Below are 17,654 nucleotides of genomic sequence, written 5' to 3'. Positions count from 1 at the left end.
TCTCCTCCTCCTTGCAGCTGGCTCATGGGCCCACATTCAGGGCCCCCACCTCGGGAGAAAATTCTCCCAATGTGCTCTGATGTTGAAAGAGTCAAGAAGAGAAGAAGGGAAAAAAAACCCCCGAAGTCCCAGGAAAACAAAGTTCAACTCTCCATCTCCCCCCAGAGAAAAGGAGCTGAAAACTGGCTAAAAAGAAACAAAGTTGCTTCCCTCTGCTCTTGCTGCAAGCAGGATGCAGAGGAGTGTGTATGTGTGTCCTTGAACAAACGCTCTGAGAAGTTTGTCCGGTTTTTTTTCCTCTCCCCCCTCTCAGGCTCAGTTGAAAGGCACAGAAATGCACAAAGTTCACTTCTGGGCATAGAGCAGCAATAGGGGATACACATGATAAAGTCACCCCAAGACACAGGGAGAGAGAATTCAGTGGAAAGACTCCGAGAATTCTGCTCCCAGAGATCATTCCTGCTCACACTGACCCTTGTAGAAAGGGGACATCGTTCCAGGCAGCCTGTACTGAGCATGTGGCTCCTGAGTGGGGTTTGTTGTTTAGGAAACCTGCTCCGGCTTTTCCATTCTTTCCTTGCAAACAGGAAAACTTCTCCTGGGGCTGTGTGCAGGCAGAGCCCTGAGGAGAGCAGGTGGCACATGGTGCGCTGGGCTGGGACAGCCAGCTGCAGAGCTCAAGGGAAGAAGCCCAAAGTGTCACAATGGCTCCTTGCCTTCCCATGCAACACCTGGGTCACAATGGTCTCCTTGATTCCATGAGGCCCCACTGTGTCACAATGGCTCCTTGGTTCCATCAGGTTCCGCAGTGTCACCATGGTCTCTTTTGATCCGCACTGTCATCATGGACAATTGGTTCCATGAGGCCCCGCAGTGTCACAATGGTCCCTTGCTTCCATAGGTTTGATGTTGTAACAATGGACTCCTTGCTTCTATGAGCTAGCCTGCTTTTTGCAGAGGTGTCTTTGGTTCCAACAAGGCCCCGCTGTGTCTCAGTGCACCCTGGCTTCCATGTGGATGTGGAGTATCACAAAGGCTCCTTGGTTCCACCAGGTCCTGCTGTGTCACAATGGGTCCTGTGGTCCCTGAGGCCCTCCAAAACCATCGTGGAGGCTTGCTTCCATGAGGTTCCATTATGTGCCAGTGGTCATCTTGGTTCCAGGAGTTTCCTTAGTGTCACAATGCCCTCCATGCTTCCATTAGGCCCTGCTTTGCCACAATGGTCCCCTTGTTTCCATGAGGCCCCGCTGTGTCACAATGGACCTATGGTTCCGTGATGTTGCGTGGTGTCACCGTGCTCTTCTTGAATCCGCCATGTAACCATGGACCATTGGTTCCATGCAGCCGTGTCACAATGGGCTCCTTGATTCCATGATTCCCCACGGTGTCACAATGGAGCCTTGTTTCTAGGAGGTTCTGTACTGTCACAATTGCCTCCTTGATGCCATCAGCCCCTGCAGTGTCACAATGGCTCCTTGGTTCCATGAGGAACACAATAGCTTGGCATAAGCATTGAGCAACAGCTGCTGAACACACCTGGCAACATCTGCTTGCATCAAAAGAGGGCTTCAAGCTGACAATGGCACCAGCAGCTTCCATCTGCAACAGACACCCAGGGAAAGGACAGGCTGTGCCGGTTTGGACAAATGTGGAGGAAAATATCCTCTGATAGAAGGCAGGTTACACCCAGCCCTCCTCCACCAGCTTCGGGAAAAAAGAATTTTCCTGGGAAGAAAGTGAAAGAGATAAAAACTACTTTTTTAACAAACACACAGGAAAAGGATAACAATGCTAAATATTAAAAGCTCTCGCTGTGCAGAGAAAGCTGGGATAATTTGAGAGTCCTTCCGTGTTTCGGTGGGGTCTCCTGAAACATCCATAGACAGCGAGGCCCGTGCAAAGAAACAGGGAGCGATTCTTGAGAGAAGTTTCAGAGCTCTTTCTTCTCCAGCCACATGGGCGGGGCACTGCCAAAGAACTGAGCAATCACGGCACAACCAGGGCCCTCCTCACACAGGGCAACACAAAATAAGCAGTGCTGAACAGGGTTAGGGCACATGTGAGCAGGGAGCAGGGAGACCCCCGTGCCCAGGCCATGCCTCTACCCCAGGGTCCCCTCTCCCATGACCTCATGGCAGGGGGGAGGAACCCCAACACTTCCGTAGGTGTAGTCTCTCTCCTCCTCCTTGCAGCTGGCTCATGGGCCCACATTCAGGGCCCCCACCTCGGGAGAAAATTCTCCCAATGTGCTCTGATGTTGAAAGAGTCAAGAAGAGAAGAAGGGAAAAAAAACCCCCGAAGTCCCAGGAAAACAAAGTTCAACTCTCCATCTCCCCCCAGAGAAAAGGAGCTGAAAACTGGCTAAAAAGAAACAAAGTTGCTTCCCTCTGCTCTTGCTGCAAGCAGGATGCAGAGGAGTGTGTATGTGTGTCCTTGAACAAACGCTCTGAGAAGTTTGTCTGGCTTTTTTTTCCTCTCCCCCCTCTCAGGCTCAGTTGAAAGGCACAGAAATGCACAAAGTTCACTTCTGGGCATAGAGCAGCAATAGGGGATACACATGATAAAGTCACCCCAAGACACAGGGAGAGAGAATTCAGTGGAAAGACTCCGAGAATTCTGCTCCCAGAGATCATTCCTGCTCACACTGACCCTTGTAGAAAGGGGACATCGTTCCAGGCAGCCTGTACTGAGCATGTGGCTCCTGAGTGGGGTTTGTTGTTTAGGAAACCTGCTCCGGCTTTTCCATTCTTTCCTTGCAAACAGGAAAACTTCTCCTGGGGCTGTGTGCAGGCAGAGCCCTGAGGAGAGCAGGTGGCACATGGTGCGCTGGGCTGGGACAGCCAGCTGCAGAGCTCAAGGGAAGAAGCCCAAAGTGTCACAATGGCTCCTTGCCTTCCCATGCAACACCTGGGTCACAATGGTCTCCTTGATTCCATGAGGCCCCACTGTGTCACAATGGCTCCTTGGTTCCATCAGGTTCCGCAGTGTCACCATGGTCTCCTTTGATCCGCACTGTCATCATGGACAATTGGTTCCATGAGGCCCCGCAGTGTCACAATGGTCCCTTGGTTGCATAGCTTTTACGTTGTAACAAAGGACTCCTTGCTTCTATGAGCTAGCCTGCTTTTTGCAGAGGTGTCTTTGGTTCCAACAAGGCCCCACTGTGTCTCAGTGCACCCTGGCTTCCATGTGGATCTGGAGTATCACAAAGGCTCCTTGGTTCCACCAGGTCCTGCTGTGTCACAATGGGTCCTGTGGTCCCTGAGGCCCTCCAAAACCATCGTGGAGGCTTGCTTCCATGAGGTTCCATTATGTGCCAGTGGTCATCTTGGTTCCAGGAGTTTCCTTAGTGTCACAATGCTCTCCATGTTTCCATGATTCCCCACAATGTCACAGTGCTCTCCAGGCTTCCATTAGGCCCTGCTTTGCCACAATGGTCCCCTTGTTTCCATGCGGCCTTGCTGTGTCACAATGGACGTACGGTTCCATGATGTTGCGTGGTGTCACCGTGCTCTTCTTGAATCCGCCGTGTAACCATGGACCATTGGTTCCATGCAGCCGTGTCACAATGGGCTCCTTGATTCCATGATTCCCCACGGTGTCACAATGGAGCCTTGTTTCTAGGAGGTTCTGTACTGTCACAATTGCCTCCTTGATGCCATCAGCCCCTGCAGTGTCACAATGGCTCCTTGGTTCCATGAGGAACACAATAGCTTGGCATAAGCATTGAGCAACAGCTGCTGAACACACCTGGCAACATCTGCTTGCATCAAAAGAGGGCTTCAAGCTGACAATGGCACCAGCAGCTTCCATCTGCAACAGAGACCCAGGAAAGGACAGGCTGTGCCGGTTTCGACAAATGTGGAGGAAAATATCCTCTGATAGAAGGCAGGTTACACCCAGCCCTCCCCCACCAGGTTTTTGGAAAAAAGAACTTTCCTGGGAAGAAAGTGAAAGAGATAAAAACTATTTTTTTAACAAACACACAGGAAAAGGATAACAATGCTAAATATTAAAACCTCTCGCTGTGCAGAGAAAGCTGGGATAATTTGAGAGTCCTTCCGTGTTTCGGTGGGGTCTCCTGAAACATCCATAGACAGCGAGGCCCGTGCAAAGAAACAGGGAGCGATTCTTGAGAGAAGTTTCAGAGCTCTTTCTTCTCCAGCCACATGGGCGGGGCACTGCCAAAGAACTGAGCAATCACGGCACAACCAGGGCCCTCCTCACACAGGGCAACACAAAATAAGCAGTGCTGAACAGGGTTAGGGCACATGTGAGCAGGGAGCAGGGAGACCCCCCGTGCCCAGGCCATGCCTCTACCCCAGGGTCCCCTCTCCCATGACCGCATGGCAGAAGGGAGGAACCCCAACACTTCCGTAGGTGCAGTCTCTCTCCTCCTCCTTGCAGCTGGCTCATGGGCCCACATTCAGGGCCCCCACCTCAGGAGAAAATTCTCCCAATGTGCTCTGATGTTGAAAGAGTCAAGAAGAGAAGAAGGGAAAAAAAACCCCCGAAGTCCCAGGAAAACAAAGTTCAACTCTCCATCTCCCCCCAGAGAAAAGGAGCTGAAAACTGGCTAAAAAGAAACAAAGTTGCTTCCTCTGCTCTTGCTGCAAGCAGGATGCAGAGGAGTGTGTATGTGTGTCCTTGAACAAACGCTCTGAGAAGTTTGTCCGGTTTTTTTTCCTCTCCCCCCTCTCAGGCTCAGTTGAAAGGCACAGAAATGCACAAAGTTCACTTCTGGGCATAGAGCAGCAATAGGGGGATACACATGATAAAGTCACCCCAAGACACAGGGACAGAGAATTCAGTGGAAAGACTCCGAGAATTCTGCTCCCAGAGATCATTCATTCCTGCTCACACTGACCCTTGTAGAAAGGGGACATCGTTCCCGGCAGCCTGTACTGAGCATGTGGCTCCTGAGTGGGGTTTGTTGTTTAGGAAACCTGCTCCGGCTTTTCCATTCTTTCCTTGCAAACAGGAAAACTTCTCCTGGGGCTGTGTGCAGGCAGAGCCCTGAGGAGAGCAGGTGGCACATGGTGCGCTGGGCTGGGACAGCCAGCTGCAGAGCTCAAGGGAAGAAGCCCAAAGTGTCACAATGGCTCCTTGCCTTCCCATGCAACACCTGGGTCACAATGGTCTCCTTGATTCCATGAGGCCCCACTGTGTCACAATGGCTCCTTGGTTCCATCAGGTTCCGCAGTGTCACCATGGTCTCTTTTGATCCGCACTGTCATCATGGACAATTGGTTCCATGAGGCCCCGCAGTGTCACAATGGTCCCTTGCTTCCATAGGTTTGATGTTGTAACAAAGGACTCCTTGCTTCTATGAGCTAGCCTGCTTTTTGCAGAGGTGTCTTTGGTTCCAACAAGGCCCCGCTGTGTCTCAGTGCACCCTGGCTTCCATGTGGATGTGGAGTATCACAAAGGCTCCTTGGTTCCACCAGGTCCTGCTGTGTCACAATGGGTCCTGTGGTCCCTGAGGCCCTCCAAAACCATCGTGGAGGCTTGCTTCCATGAGGTTCCATTATGTGCCAGTGGTCATCTTGGTTCCAGGAGTTTCCTTAGTGTCACAATGCTCTCCATGCTTCCATTAGGCCCTGCTTTGCCACAATGGTCCCCTTGTTTCCATGAGGCCCCGCTGTGTCACAATGGAACTATGGTTCCGTGATGTTGCGTGGTGTCACCGTGCTCTTCTTGAATCCGCCGTGTAACCATGGACCATTGGTTCCATGCAGCCGTGTCACAATGGGCTCCTTGATTCCATGATTCCCCACGGTGTCACAATGGAGCCTTGTTTCTAGGAGGTTCTGTACTGTCACAATTGCCTCATTGATGCCATCAGCCCCTGCAGTGTCACAATGGCTCCTTGGTTCCATGAGGAACACAATAGCTTGGCATAAGCATTGAGCAACAGCTGCTGAACACACCTGGCAACATCTGCTTGCATCAAAAGAGGGCTTCAAGCTGACAATGGCACCAGCAGCTTCCATCTGCAACAGAGACCCAGGAAAGGACAGGCTGTGCCGGTTTGGACAAATGTGGAGGAAAATATCCTCTGATAGAAGGCAGGTTACACCCAGCCCTCCCCCACCAGGTTTTTGGAAAAAAGAACTTTCCTGGGAAGAAAGTGAAAGAGATAAAAACTACTTTTTTAACAAACACACAGGAAAAGGATAACAATGCTAAATATTAAAACCTCTCGCTGTGCAGAGAAAGCTGGGATAATTTGAGAGTCCTTCTGTGTTTCGGTGGGGTCTCCTGAAACATCCATAGACAGCGAGGCCCGTGCAAAGAAACAGGGAGCGATTCTTGAGAGAAGTTTCAGAGCTCTTTCTTCTCCAGCCACATGGGCGGGGCACTGCCAAAGAACTGAGCAATCACGGCACAACCAGGGCCCTCCTCACACAGGGCAACACAAAATAAGCAGTGCTGAACAGGATTAGGGCACATGTGAGCAGGGAGCAGGGAGACCCCCCGTGCCCAGGCCATGCCTCTACCCCAGGGTCCCCTCTCCCATGACCGCATGGCAGGAGGGAGGAACCCCAACACTTCCGTAGGTGCAGTCTCTCTCCTCCTCCTTGCAGCTGGCTCATGGGCCCACATTCAGGGCCCCCACCTCAGGAGAAAATTCTCCCAATGTGCTCTGATGTTGAAAGAGTCAAGAAGAGAAGAAGGGAAAAAAAACCCCCGAAGTCCCAGGAAAACAAAGTTCAACTCTCCATCTCCCCCCAGAGAAAAGGAGCTGAAAACTGGCTAAAAAGAAACAAAGTTGCTTCCTCTGCTCTTGCTGCAAGCAGGATGCAGAGGAGTGTGTATGTGTGTCCTTGAACAAACGCTCTGAGAAGTTTGTCCGGTTTTTTTTCCTCTCCCCCCTCTCAGGCTCAGTTGAAAGGCACAGAAATGCACAAAGTTCACTTCTGGGCATAGAGCAGCAATAGGGGGATACACATGATAAAGTCACCCCAAGACACAGGGACAGAGAATTCAGTGGAAAGACTCCGAGAATTCTGCTCCCAGAGATCATTCATTCCTGCTCACACTGACCCTTGTAGAAAGGGGACATCGTTCCCGGCAGCCTGTACTGAGCATGTGGCTCCTGAGTGGGGTTTGTTGTTTAGGAAACCTGCTCCGGCTTTTCCATTCTTTCCTTGCAAACAGGAAAACTTCTCCTGGGGCTGTGTGCAGGCAGAGCCCTGAGGAGAGCAGGTGGCACATGGTGCGCTGGGCTGGGACAGCCAGCTGCAGAGCTCAAGGGAAGAAGCCCAAAGTGTCACAATGGCTCCTTGCCTTCCCATGCAACACCTGGGTCACAATGGTCTCCTTGATTCCATGAGGCCCCACTGTGTCACAATGGCTCCTTGGTTCCATCAGGTTCCGCAGTGTCACCATGGTCTCTTTTGATCCGCACTGTCATCATGGACAATTGGTTCCATGAGGCCCCGCAGTGTCACAATGGTCCCTTGCTTCCATAGGTTTGATGTTGTAACAAAGGACTCCTTGCTTCTATGAGCTAGCCTGCTTTTTGCAGAGGTGTCTTTGGTTCCAACAAGGCCCCGCTGTGTCTCAGTGCACCCTGGCTTCCATGTGGATGTGGAGTATCACAAAGGCTCCTTGGTTCCACCAGGTCCTGCTGTGTCACAATGGGTCCTGTGGTCCCTGAGGCCCTCCAAAACCATCGTGGAGGCTTGCTTCCATGAGGTTCCATTATGTGCCAGTGGTCATCTTGGTTCCAGGAGTTTCCTTAGTGTCACAATGCTCTCCATGCTTCCATTAGGCCCTGCTTTGCCACAATGGTCCCCTTGTTTCCATGAGGCCCCGCTGTGTCACAATGGAACTATGGTTCCGTGATGTTGCGTGGTGTCACCGTGCTCTTCTTGAATCCGCCGTGTAACCATGGACCATTGGTTCCATGCAGCCGTGTCACAATGGGCTCCTTGATTCCATGATTCCCCACGGTGTCACAATGGAGCCTTGTTTCTAGGAGGTTCTGTACTGTCACAATTGCCTCATTGATGCCATCAGCCCCTGCAGTGTCACAATGGCTCCTTGGTTCCATGAGGAACACAATAGCTTGGCATAAGCATTGAGCAACAGCTGCTGAACACACCTGGCAACATCTGCTTGCATCAAAAGAGGGCTTCAAGCTGACAATGGCACCAGCAGCTTCCATCTGCAACAGAGACCCAGGAAAGGACAGGCTGTGCCGGTTTGGACAAATGTGGAGGAAAATATCCTCTGATAGAAGGCAGGTTACACCCAGCCCTCCCCCACCAGGTTTTTGGAAAAAAGAACTTTCCTGGGAAGAAAGTGAAAGAGATAAAAACTACTTTTTTAACAAACACACAGGAAAAGGATAACAATGCTAAATATTAAAACCTCTCGCTGTGCAGAGAAAGCTGGGATAATTTGAGAGTCCTTCTGTGTTTCGGTGGGGTCTCCTGAAACATCCATAGACAGCGAGGCCCGTGCAAAGAAACAGGGAGCGATTCTTGAGAGAAGTTTCAGAGCTCTTTCTTCTCCAGCCACATGGGCGGGGCACTGCCAAAGAACTGAGCAATCACGGCACAACCAGGGCCCTCCTCACACAGGGCAACACAAAATAAGCAGTGCTGAACAGGATTAGGGCACATGTGAGCAGGGAGCAGGGAGACCCCCCGTGCCCAGGCCATGCCTCTACCCCAGGGTCCCCTCTCCCATGACCGCATGGCAGGAGGGAGGAACCCCAACACTTCCGTAGGTGCAGTCTCTCTCCTCCTCCTTGCAGCTGGCTCATGGGCCCACATTCAGGGCCCCCACCTCAGGAGAAAATTCTCCCAATGTGCTCTGATGTTGAAAGAGTCAAGAAGAGAAGAAGGGAAAAAAAACCCCCGAAGTCCCAGGAAAACAAAGTTCAACTCTCCATCTCCCCCCAGAGAAAAGGAGCTGAAAACTGGCTAAAAAGAAACAAAGTTGCTTCCCTCTGCTCTTGCTGCAAGCAGGATGCAGAGGAGTGTGTATGTGTGTCCTTGAACAAACGCTCTGAGAAGTTTGTCCGGTTTTTTTTCCTCTCCCCCCTCTCAGGCTCAGTTGAAAGGCACAGAAATGCACAAAGTTCACTTCTGGGCATAGAGCAGCAATAGGGGATACACATGATAAAGTCACCCCAAGACACAGGGAGAGAGAATTCAGTGGAAAGACTCCGAGAATTCTGCTCCCAGAGATCATTCCTGCTCACACTGACCCTTGTAGAAAGGGGACATCGTTCCAGGCAGCCTGTACTGAGCATGTGGCTCCTGAGTGGGGTTTGTTGTTTAGGAAACCTGCTCCGGCTTTTCCATTCTTTCCTTGCAAACAGGAAAACTTCTCCTGGAGCTGTGTGCAGGCAGAGCCCTGAGGAGAGCAGGTGGCACATGGTGCGCTGGGCTGGGACAGCCAGCTGCAGAGCTCAAGGGAAGAAGCCCAAAGTGTCACAATGGCTCCTTGCCTTCCCATGCAACACCTGGGTCACAATGGTCTCCTTGATTCCATGAGGCCCCACTGTGTCACAATGGCTCCTTGGTTCCATCAGGTTCCGCAGTGTCACCATGGTCTCCTTTGATCCGCACTGTCATCATGGACAATTGGTTCCATGAGGCCCCGCAGTGTCACAATGGTCCCTTGGTTGCATAGCTTTTACGTTGTAACAATGGACTCCTTGCTTCTATGAGCTAGCCTGCTTTTTGCAGAGGTGTCTTTGGTTCCAACAAGGCCCCACTGTGTCTCAGTGCACCCTGGCTTCCATGTGGATCTGGAGTATCACAAAGGCTCCTTGGTTCCACCAGGTCCTGCTGTGTCACAATGGGTCCTGTGGTCCCTGAGGCCCTCCAAAGTCATCATGGATGCTTGCTTCCATGAGGTTCCATTATGTGCCAGTGGTCATCTTGGTTCCAGGAGTTTCCTTAGTGTCACAATGCTCTCCATGTTTCCATGATTCCCCACAATGTCACAGTGCTCTCCAGGCTTCCATTAGGCCCTGCTTTGCCACAATGGTCCCCTTGTTTCCATGCGGCCTTGCTGTGTCACAATGGACGTACGGTTCCATGATGTTGCGTGGTGTCACCGTGCTCTTCTTGAATCCGCCGTGTAACCATGGACCATTGGTTCCATGCAGCCGTGTCACAATGGGCTCCTTGATTCCATGATTCCCCACGGTGTCACAATGGAGCCTTGTTTCTAGGAGGTTCTGTACTGTCACAATTGCCTCATTGATGCCATCAGCCCCTGCAGTGTCACAATGGCTCCTTGGTTCCATGAGGAACACAATAGCTTGGCATAAGCATTGAGCAACAGCTGCTGAACACACCTGGCAACATCTGCTTGCATCAAAAGAGGGCTTCAAGCTGACAATGGCACCAGCAGCTTCCATCTGCAACAGAGACCCAGGAAAGGACAGGCTGTGCCGGTTTGGACAAATGTGGAGGAAAATATCCTCTGATAGAAGGCAGGTTACACCCAGCCCTCCCCCACCAGCTTCGGGAAAAAAGAATTTTCCTGGGAAGAAAGTGAAAGAGATAAAAACTACTTTTTTAACAAACACACAGGAAAAGGATAACAATGCTAAATATTAAAAGCTCTCGCTGTGCAGAGAAAGCTGGGATAATTTGAGAGTCCTTCCGTGTTTCGGTGGGGTCTCCTGAAACATCCATAGACAGCGAGGCCCGTGCAAAGAAACAGGGAGCGATTCTTGAGAGAAGTTGCAGAGCTCTTTCTTCTCCAGCCACATGGGCGGGGCACTGCCAAAGAACTGAGCAATCACAGCACAACCAGGGCCCTCCTGGCACAGGGCAACACAAAATAAGCAGTGCTGAACAGGATTAGGGCACATGTGAGCAGGGAGCAGGGAGACCCCGTGCCCAGGCCATGCCTCTACCCCAGGGTACCCTCTCCCATGACCTCATGGCAGGGGGGAGGAACCCCAACACTTCCGTAGGTGCAGTCTCTCTCCTCCTCCTTGCAGCTGGCTCATGGGCCCACATTCAGGGCCCCCACCTCGGGAGAAAATTCTCCCAATGTGCTCTGATGTTGAAAGAGTCAAGAAGAGAAGAAGGGAAAAAAAACCCCCGAAGTCCCAGGAAAACAAAGTTCAACTCTCCATCTCCCCCCAGAGAAAAGGAGCTGAAAACTGGCTAAAAAGAAACAAAGTTGCTTCCCTCTGCTCTTGCTGCAAGCAGGATGCAGAGGAGTGTGTATGTGTGTCCTTGAACAAACGCTCTGAGAAGTTTGTCCGGTTTTTTTTCCTCTCCCCCCTCTCAGGCTCAGTTGAAAGGCACAGAAATGCACAAAGTTCACTTCTGGGCATAGAGCAGCAATAGGGGATACACATGATAAAGTCACCCCAAGACACAGGGAGAGAGAATTCAGTGGAAAGACTCCGAGAATTCTGCTCCCAGAGATCATTCCTGCTCACACTGACCCTTGTAGAAAGGGGACATCGTTCCCGGCAGCCTGTACTGAGCATGTGGCTCCTGAGTGGGGTTTGTTGTTTAGGAAACCTGCTCCGGCTTTTCCATTCTTTCCTTGCAAACAGGAAAACTTCTCCTGGGGCTGTGTGCAGGCAGAGCCCTGAGGAGAGCAGGTGGCACATGGTGCGCTGGGCTGGGACAGCCAGCTGCAGAGCTCAAGGGAAGAAGCCCAAAGTGTCACAATGGCTCCTTGCCTTCCCATGCAACACCTGGGTCACAATGGTCTCCTTGATTCCATGAGGCCCCACTGTGTCACAATGGCTCCTTGGTTCCATCAGGTTCCGCAGTGTCACCATGGTCTCTTTTGATCCGCACTGTCATCATGGACAATTGGTTCCATGAGGCCCCGCAGTGTCACAATGGTCCCTTGCTTCCATAGGTTTGATGTTGTAACAAAGGACTCCTTGCTTCTATGAGCTAGCCTGCTTTTTGCAGAGGTGTCTTTGGTTCCAACAAGGCCCCGCTGTGTCTCAGTGCACCCTGGCTTCCATGTGGATGTGGAGTATCACAAAGGCTCCTTGGTTCCACCAGGTCCTGCTGTGTCACAATGGGTCCTGTGGTCCCTGAGGCCCTCCAAAACCATCGTGGAGGCTTGCTTCCATGAGGTTCCATTATGTGCCAGTGGTCATCTTGGTTCCAGGAGTTTCCTTAGTGTCACAATGCTCTCCATGCTTCCATTAGGCCCTGCTTTGCCACAATGGTCCCCTTGTTTCCATGAGGCCCCGCTGTGTCACAATGGAACTATGGTTCCGTGATGTTGCGTGGTGTCACCGTGCTCTTCTTGAATCCGCCGTGTAACCATGGACCATTGGTTCCATGCAGCCGTGTCACAATGGGCTCCTTGATTCCATGATTCCCCACGGTGTCACAATGGAGCCTTGTTTCTAGGAGGTTCTGTACTGTCACAATTGCCTCATTGATGCCATCAGCCCCTGCAGTGTCACAATGGCTCCTTGGTTCCATGAGGAACACAATAGCTTGGCATAAGCATTGAGCAACAGCTGCTGAACACACCTGGCAACATCTGCTTGCATCAAAAGAGGGCTTCAAGCTGACAATGGCACCAGCAGCTTCCATCTGCAACAGAGACCCAGGAAAGGACAGGCTGTGCCGGTTTGGACAAATGTGGAGGAAAATATCCTCTGATAGAAGGCAGGTTACACCCAGCCCTCCCCCACCAGGTTTTTGGAAAAAAGAACTTTCCTGGGAAGAAAGTGAAAGAGATAAAAACTACTTTTTTAACAAACACACAGGAAAAGGATAACAATGCTAAATATTAAAACCTCTCGCTGTGCAGAGAAAGCTGGGATAATTTGAGAGTCCTTCTGTGTTTCGGTGGGGTCTCCTGAAACATCCATAGACAGCGAGGCCCGTGCAAAGAAACAGGGAGCGATTCTTGAGAGAAGTTTCAGAGCTCTTTCTTCTCCAGCCACATGGGCGGGGCACTGCCAAAGAACTGAGCAATCACGGCACAACCAGGGCCCTCCTCACACAGGGCAACACAAAATAAGCAGTGCTGAACAGGATTAGGGCACATGTGAGCAGGGAGCAGGGAGACCCCCCGTGCCCAGGCCATGCCTCTACCCCAGGGTCCCCTCTCCCATGACCGCATGGCAGGAGGGAGGAACCCCAACACTTCCGTAGGTGCAGTCTCTCTCCTCCTCCTTGCAGCTGGCTCATGGGCCCACATTCAGGGCCCCCACCTCAGGAGAAAATTCTCCCAATGTGCTCTGATGTTGAAAGAGTCAAGAAGAGAAGAAGGGAAAAAAAACCCCCGAAGTCCCAGGAAAACAAAGTTCAACTCTCCATCTCCCCCCAGAGAAAAGGAGCTGAAAACTGGCTAAAAAGAAACAAAGTTGCTTCCCTCTGCTCTTGCTGCAAGCAGGATGCAGAGGAGTGTGTATGTGTGTCCTTGAACAAACGCTCTGAGAAGTTTGTCCGGTTTTTTTTCCTCTCCCCCCTCTCAGGCTCAGTTGAAAGGCACAGAAATGCACAAAGTTCACTTCTGGGCATAGAGCAGCAATAGGGGATACACATGATAAAGTCACCCCAAGACACAGGGAGAGAGAATTCAGTGGAAAGACTCCGAGAATTCTGCTCCCAGAGATCATTCCTGCTCACACTGACCCTTGTAGAAAGGGGACATCGTTCCAGGCAGCCTGTACTGAGCATGTGGCTCCTGAGTGGGGTTTGTTGTTTAGGAAACCTGCTCCGGCTTTTCCATTCTTTCCTTGCAAACAGGAAAACTTCTCCTGGAGCTGTGTGCAGGCAGAGCCCTGAGGAGAGCAGGTGGCACATGGTGCGCTGGGCTGGGACAGCCAGCTGCAGAGCTCAAGGGAAGAAGCCCAAAGTGTCACAATGGCTCCTTGCCTTCCCATGCAACACCTGGGTCACAATGGTCTCCTTGATTCCATGAGGCCCCACTGTGTCACAATGGCTCCTTGGTTCCATCAGGTTCCGCAGTGTCACCATGGTCTCCTTTGATCCGCACTGTCATCATGGACAATTGGTTCCATGAGGCCCCGCAGTGTCACAATGGTCCCTTGGTTGCATAGCTTTTACGTTGTAACAATGGACTCCTTGCTTCTATGAGCTAGCCTGCTTTTTGCAGAGGTGTCTTTGGTTCCAACAAGGCCCCACTGTGTCTCAGTGCACCCTGGCTTCCATGTGGATCTGGAGTATCACAAAGGCTCCTTGGTTCCACCAGGTCCTGCTGTGTCACAATGGGTCCTGTGGTCCCTGAGGCCCTCCAAAGTCATCATGGATGCTTGCTTCCATGAGGTTCCATTATGTGCCAGTGGTCATCTTGGTTCCAGGAGTTTCCTTAGTGTCACAATGCTCTCCATGTTTCCATGATTCCCCACAATGTCACAGTGCTCTCCAGGCTTCCATTAGGCCCTGCTTTGCCACAATGGTCCCCTTGTTTCCATGCGGCCTTGCTGTGTCACAATGGACGTACGGTTCCATGATGTTGCGTGGTGTCACCGTGCTCTTCTTGAATCCGCCGTGTAACCATGGACCATTGGTTCCATGCAGCCGTGTCACAATGGGCTCCTTGATTCCATGATTCCCCACGGTGTCACAATGGAGCCTTGTTTCTAGGAGGTTCTGTACTGTCACAATTGCCTCATTGATGCCATCAGCCCCTGCAGTGTCACAATGGCTCCTTGGTTCCATGAGGAACACAATAGCTTGGCATAAGCATTGAGCAACAGCTGCTGAACACACCTGGCAACATCTGCTTGCATCAAAAGAGGGCTTCAAGCTGACAATGGCACCAGCAGCTTCCATCTGCAACAGAGACCCAGGAAAGGACAGGCTGTGCCGGTTTGGACAAATGTGGAGGAAAATATCCTCTGATAGAAGGCAGGTTACACCCAGCCCTCCCCCACCAGCTTCGGGAAAAAAGAATTTTCCTGGGAAGAAAGTGAAAGAGATAAAAACTACTTTTTTAACAAACACACAGGAAAAGGATAACAATGCTAAATATTAAAAGCTCTCGCTGTGCAGAGAAAGCTGGGATAATTTGAGAGTCCTTCCGTGTTTCGGTGGGGTCTCCTGAAACATCCATAGACAGCGAGGCCCGTGCAAAGAAACAGGGAGCGATTCTTGAGAGAAGTTGCAGAGCTCTTTCTTCTCCAGCCACATGGGCGGGGCACTGCCAAAGAACTGAGCAATCACAGCACAACCAGGGCCCTCCTGGCACAGGGCAACACAAAATAAGCAGTGCTGAACAGGATTAGGGCACATGTGAGCAGGGAGCAGGGAGACCCCGTGCCCAGGCCATGCCTCTACCCCAGGGTACCCTCTCCCATGACCTCATGGCAGGGGGGAGGAACCCCAACACTTCCGTAGGTGCAGTCTCTCTCCTCCTCCTTGCAGCTGGCTCATGGGCCCACATTCAGGGCCCCCACCTCGGGAGAAAATTCTCCCAATGTGCTCTGATGTTGAAAGAGTCAAGAAGAGAAGAAGGGAAAAAAAACCCCCGAAGTCCCAGGAAAACAAAGTTCAACTCTCCATCTCCCCCCAGAGAAAAGGAGCTGAAAACTGGCTAAAAAGAAACAAAGTTGCTTCCCTCTGCTCTTGCTGCAAGCAGGATGCAGAGGAGTGTGTATGTGTGTCCTTGAACAAACGCTCTGAGAAGTTTGTCCGGTTTTTTTTCCTCTCCCCCCTCTCAGGCTCAGTTGAAAGGCACAGAAATGCACAAAGTTCACTTCTGGGCATAGAGCAGCAATAGGGGATACACATGATAAAGTCACCCCAAGACACAGGGAGAGAGAATTCAGTGGAAAGACTCCGAGAATTCTGCTCCCAGAGATCATTCCTGCTCACACTGACCCTTGTAGAAAGGGGACATCGTTCCAGGCAGCCTGTACTGAGCATGTGGCTCCTGAGTGGGGTTTGTTGTTTAGGAAACCTGCTCCGGCTTTTCCATTCTTTCCTTGCAAACAGGAAAACTTCTCCTGGGGCTGTGTGCAGGCAGAGCCCTGAGGAGAGCAGGTGGCACATGGTGCGCTGGGCTGGGACAGCCAGCTGCAGAGCTCAAGGGAAGAAGCCCAAAGTGTCACAATGGCTCCTTGCCTTCCCATGCAACACCTGGGTCACAATGGTCTCCTTGATTCCATGAGGCCCCACTGTGTCACAATGGCTCCTTGGTTCCATCAGGTTCCGCAGTGTCACCATGGTCTCTTTTGATCCGCACTGTCATCATGGACAATTGGTTCCATGAGGCCCCGCAGTGTCACAATGGTCCCTTGCTTCCATAGGTTTGATGTTGTAACAATGGACTCCTTGCTTCTATGAGCTAGCCTGCTTTTTGCAGAGGTGTCTTTGGTTCCAACAAGGCCCCGCTGTGTCTCAGTGCACCCTGGCTTCCATGTGGATGTGGAGTATCACAAAGGCTCCTTGGTTCCACCAGGTCCTGCTGTGTCACAATGGGTCCTGTGGTCCCTGAGGCCCTCCAAAACCATCGTGGAGGCTTGCTTCCATGAGGTTCCATTATGTGCCAGTGGTCATCTTGGTTCCAGGAGTTTCCTTAGTGTCACAATGCCCTCCATGCTTCCATTAGGCCCTGCTTTGCCACAATGGTCCCCTTGTTTCCATGAGGCCCCGCTGTGTCACAATGGACCTATGGTTCCGTGATGTTGCGTGGTGTCACCGTGCTCTTCTTGAATCCGCCATGTAACCATGGACCATTGGTTCCATGCAGCCGTGTCACAATGGGCTCCTTGATTCCATGATTCCCCACGGTGTCACAATGGAGCCTTGTTTCTAGGAGGTTCTGTACTGTCACAATTGCCTCCTTGATGCCATCAGCCCCTGCAGTGTCACAATGGCTCCTTGGTTCCATGAGGAACACAATAGCTTGGCATAAGCATTGAGCAACAGCTGCTGAACACACCTGGCAACATCTGCTTGCATCAAAAGAGGGCTTCAAGCTGACAATGGCACCAGCAGCTTCCATCTGCAACAGACACCCAGGGAAAGGACAGGCTGTGCCGGTTTGGACAAATGTGGAGGAAAATATCCTCTGATAGAAGGCAGGTTACACCCAGCCCTCCTCCACCAGCTTCGGGAAAAAAGAATTTTCCTGGGAAGAAAGTGAAAGAGATAAAAACTACTTTTTTAACAAACACACAGGAAAAGGATAACAATGCTAAATATTAAAAGCTCTCGCTGTGCAGAGAAAGCTGGGATAATTTGAGAGTCCTTCCGTGTTTCGGTGGGGTCTCCTGAAACATCCATAGACAGCGAGGCCCGTGCAAAGAAACAGGGAGCGATTCTTGAGAGAAGTTTCAGAGCTCTTTCTTCTCCAGCCACATGGGCGGGGCACTGCCAAAGAACTGAGCAATCACGGCACAACCAGGGCCCTCCTCACACAGGGCAACACAAAATAAGCAGTGCTGAACAGGGTTAGGGCACATGTGAGCAGGGAGCAGGGAGACCCCCGTGCCCAGGCCATGCCTCTACCCCAGGGTCCCCTCTCCCATGACCTCATGGCAGGGGGGAGGAACCCCAACACTTCCGTAGGTGTAGTCTCTCTCCTCCTCCTTGCAGCTGGCTCATGGGCCCACATTCAGGGCCCCCACCTCGGGAGAAAATTCTCCCAATGTGCTCTGATGTTGAAAGAGTCAAGAAGAGAAGAAGGGAAAAAAAACCCCCGAAGTCCCA

The sequence above is a fragment of the Aphelocoma coerulescens genome, unplaced genomic scaffold, assembly GCF_041296385.1.
Source record: "Aphelocoma coerulescens isolate FSJ_1873_10779 unplaced genomic scaffold, UR_Acoe_1.0 HiC_scaffold_81, whole genome shotgun sequence".
In the NCBI taxonomy this organism is placed as follows: Eukaryota; Metazoa; Chordata; class Aves; order Passeriformes; family Corvidae; genus Aphelocoma; species Aphelocoma coerulescens.
The sequence above is the reverse complement of the archived record's forward strand: the minus strand, read 5'-3'. Positions refer to the sequence as shown.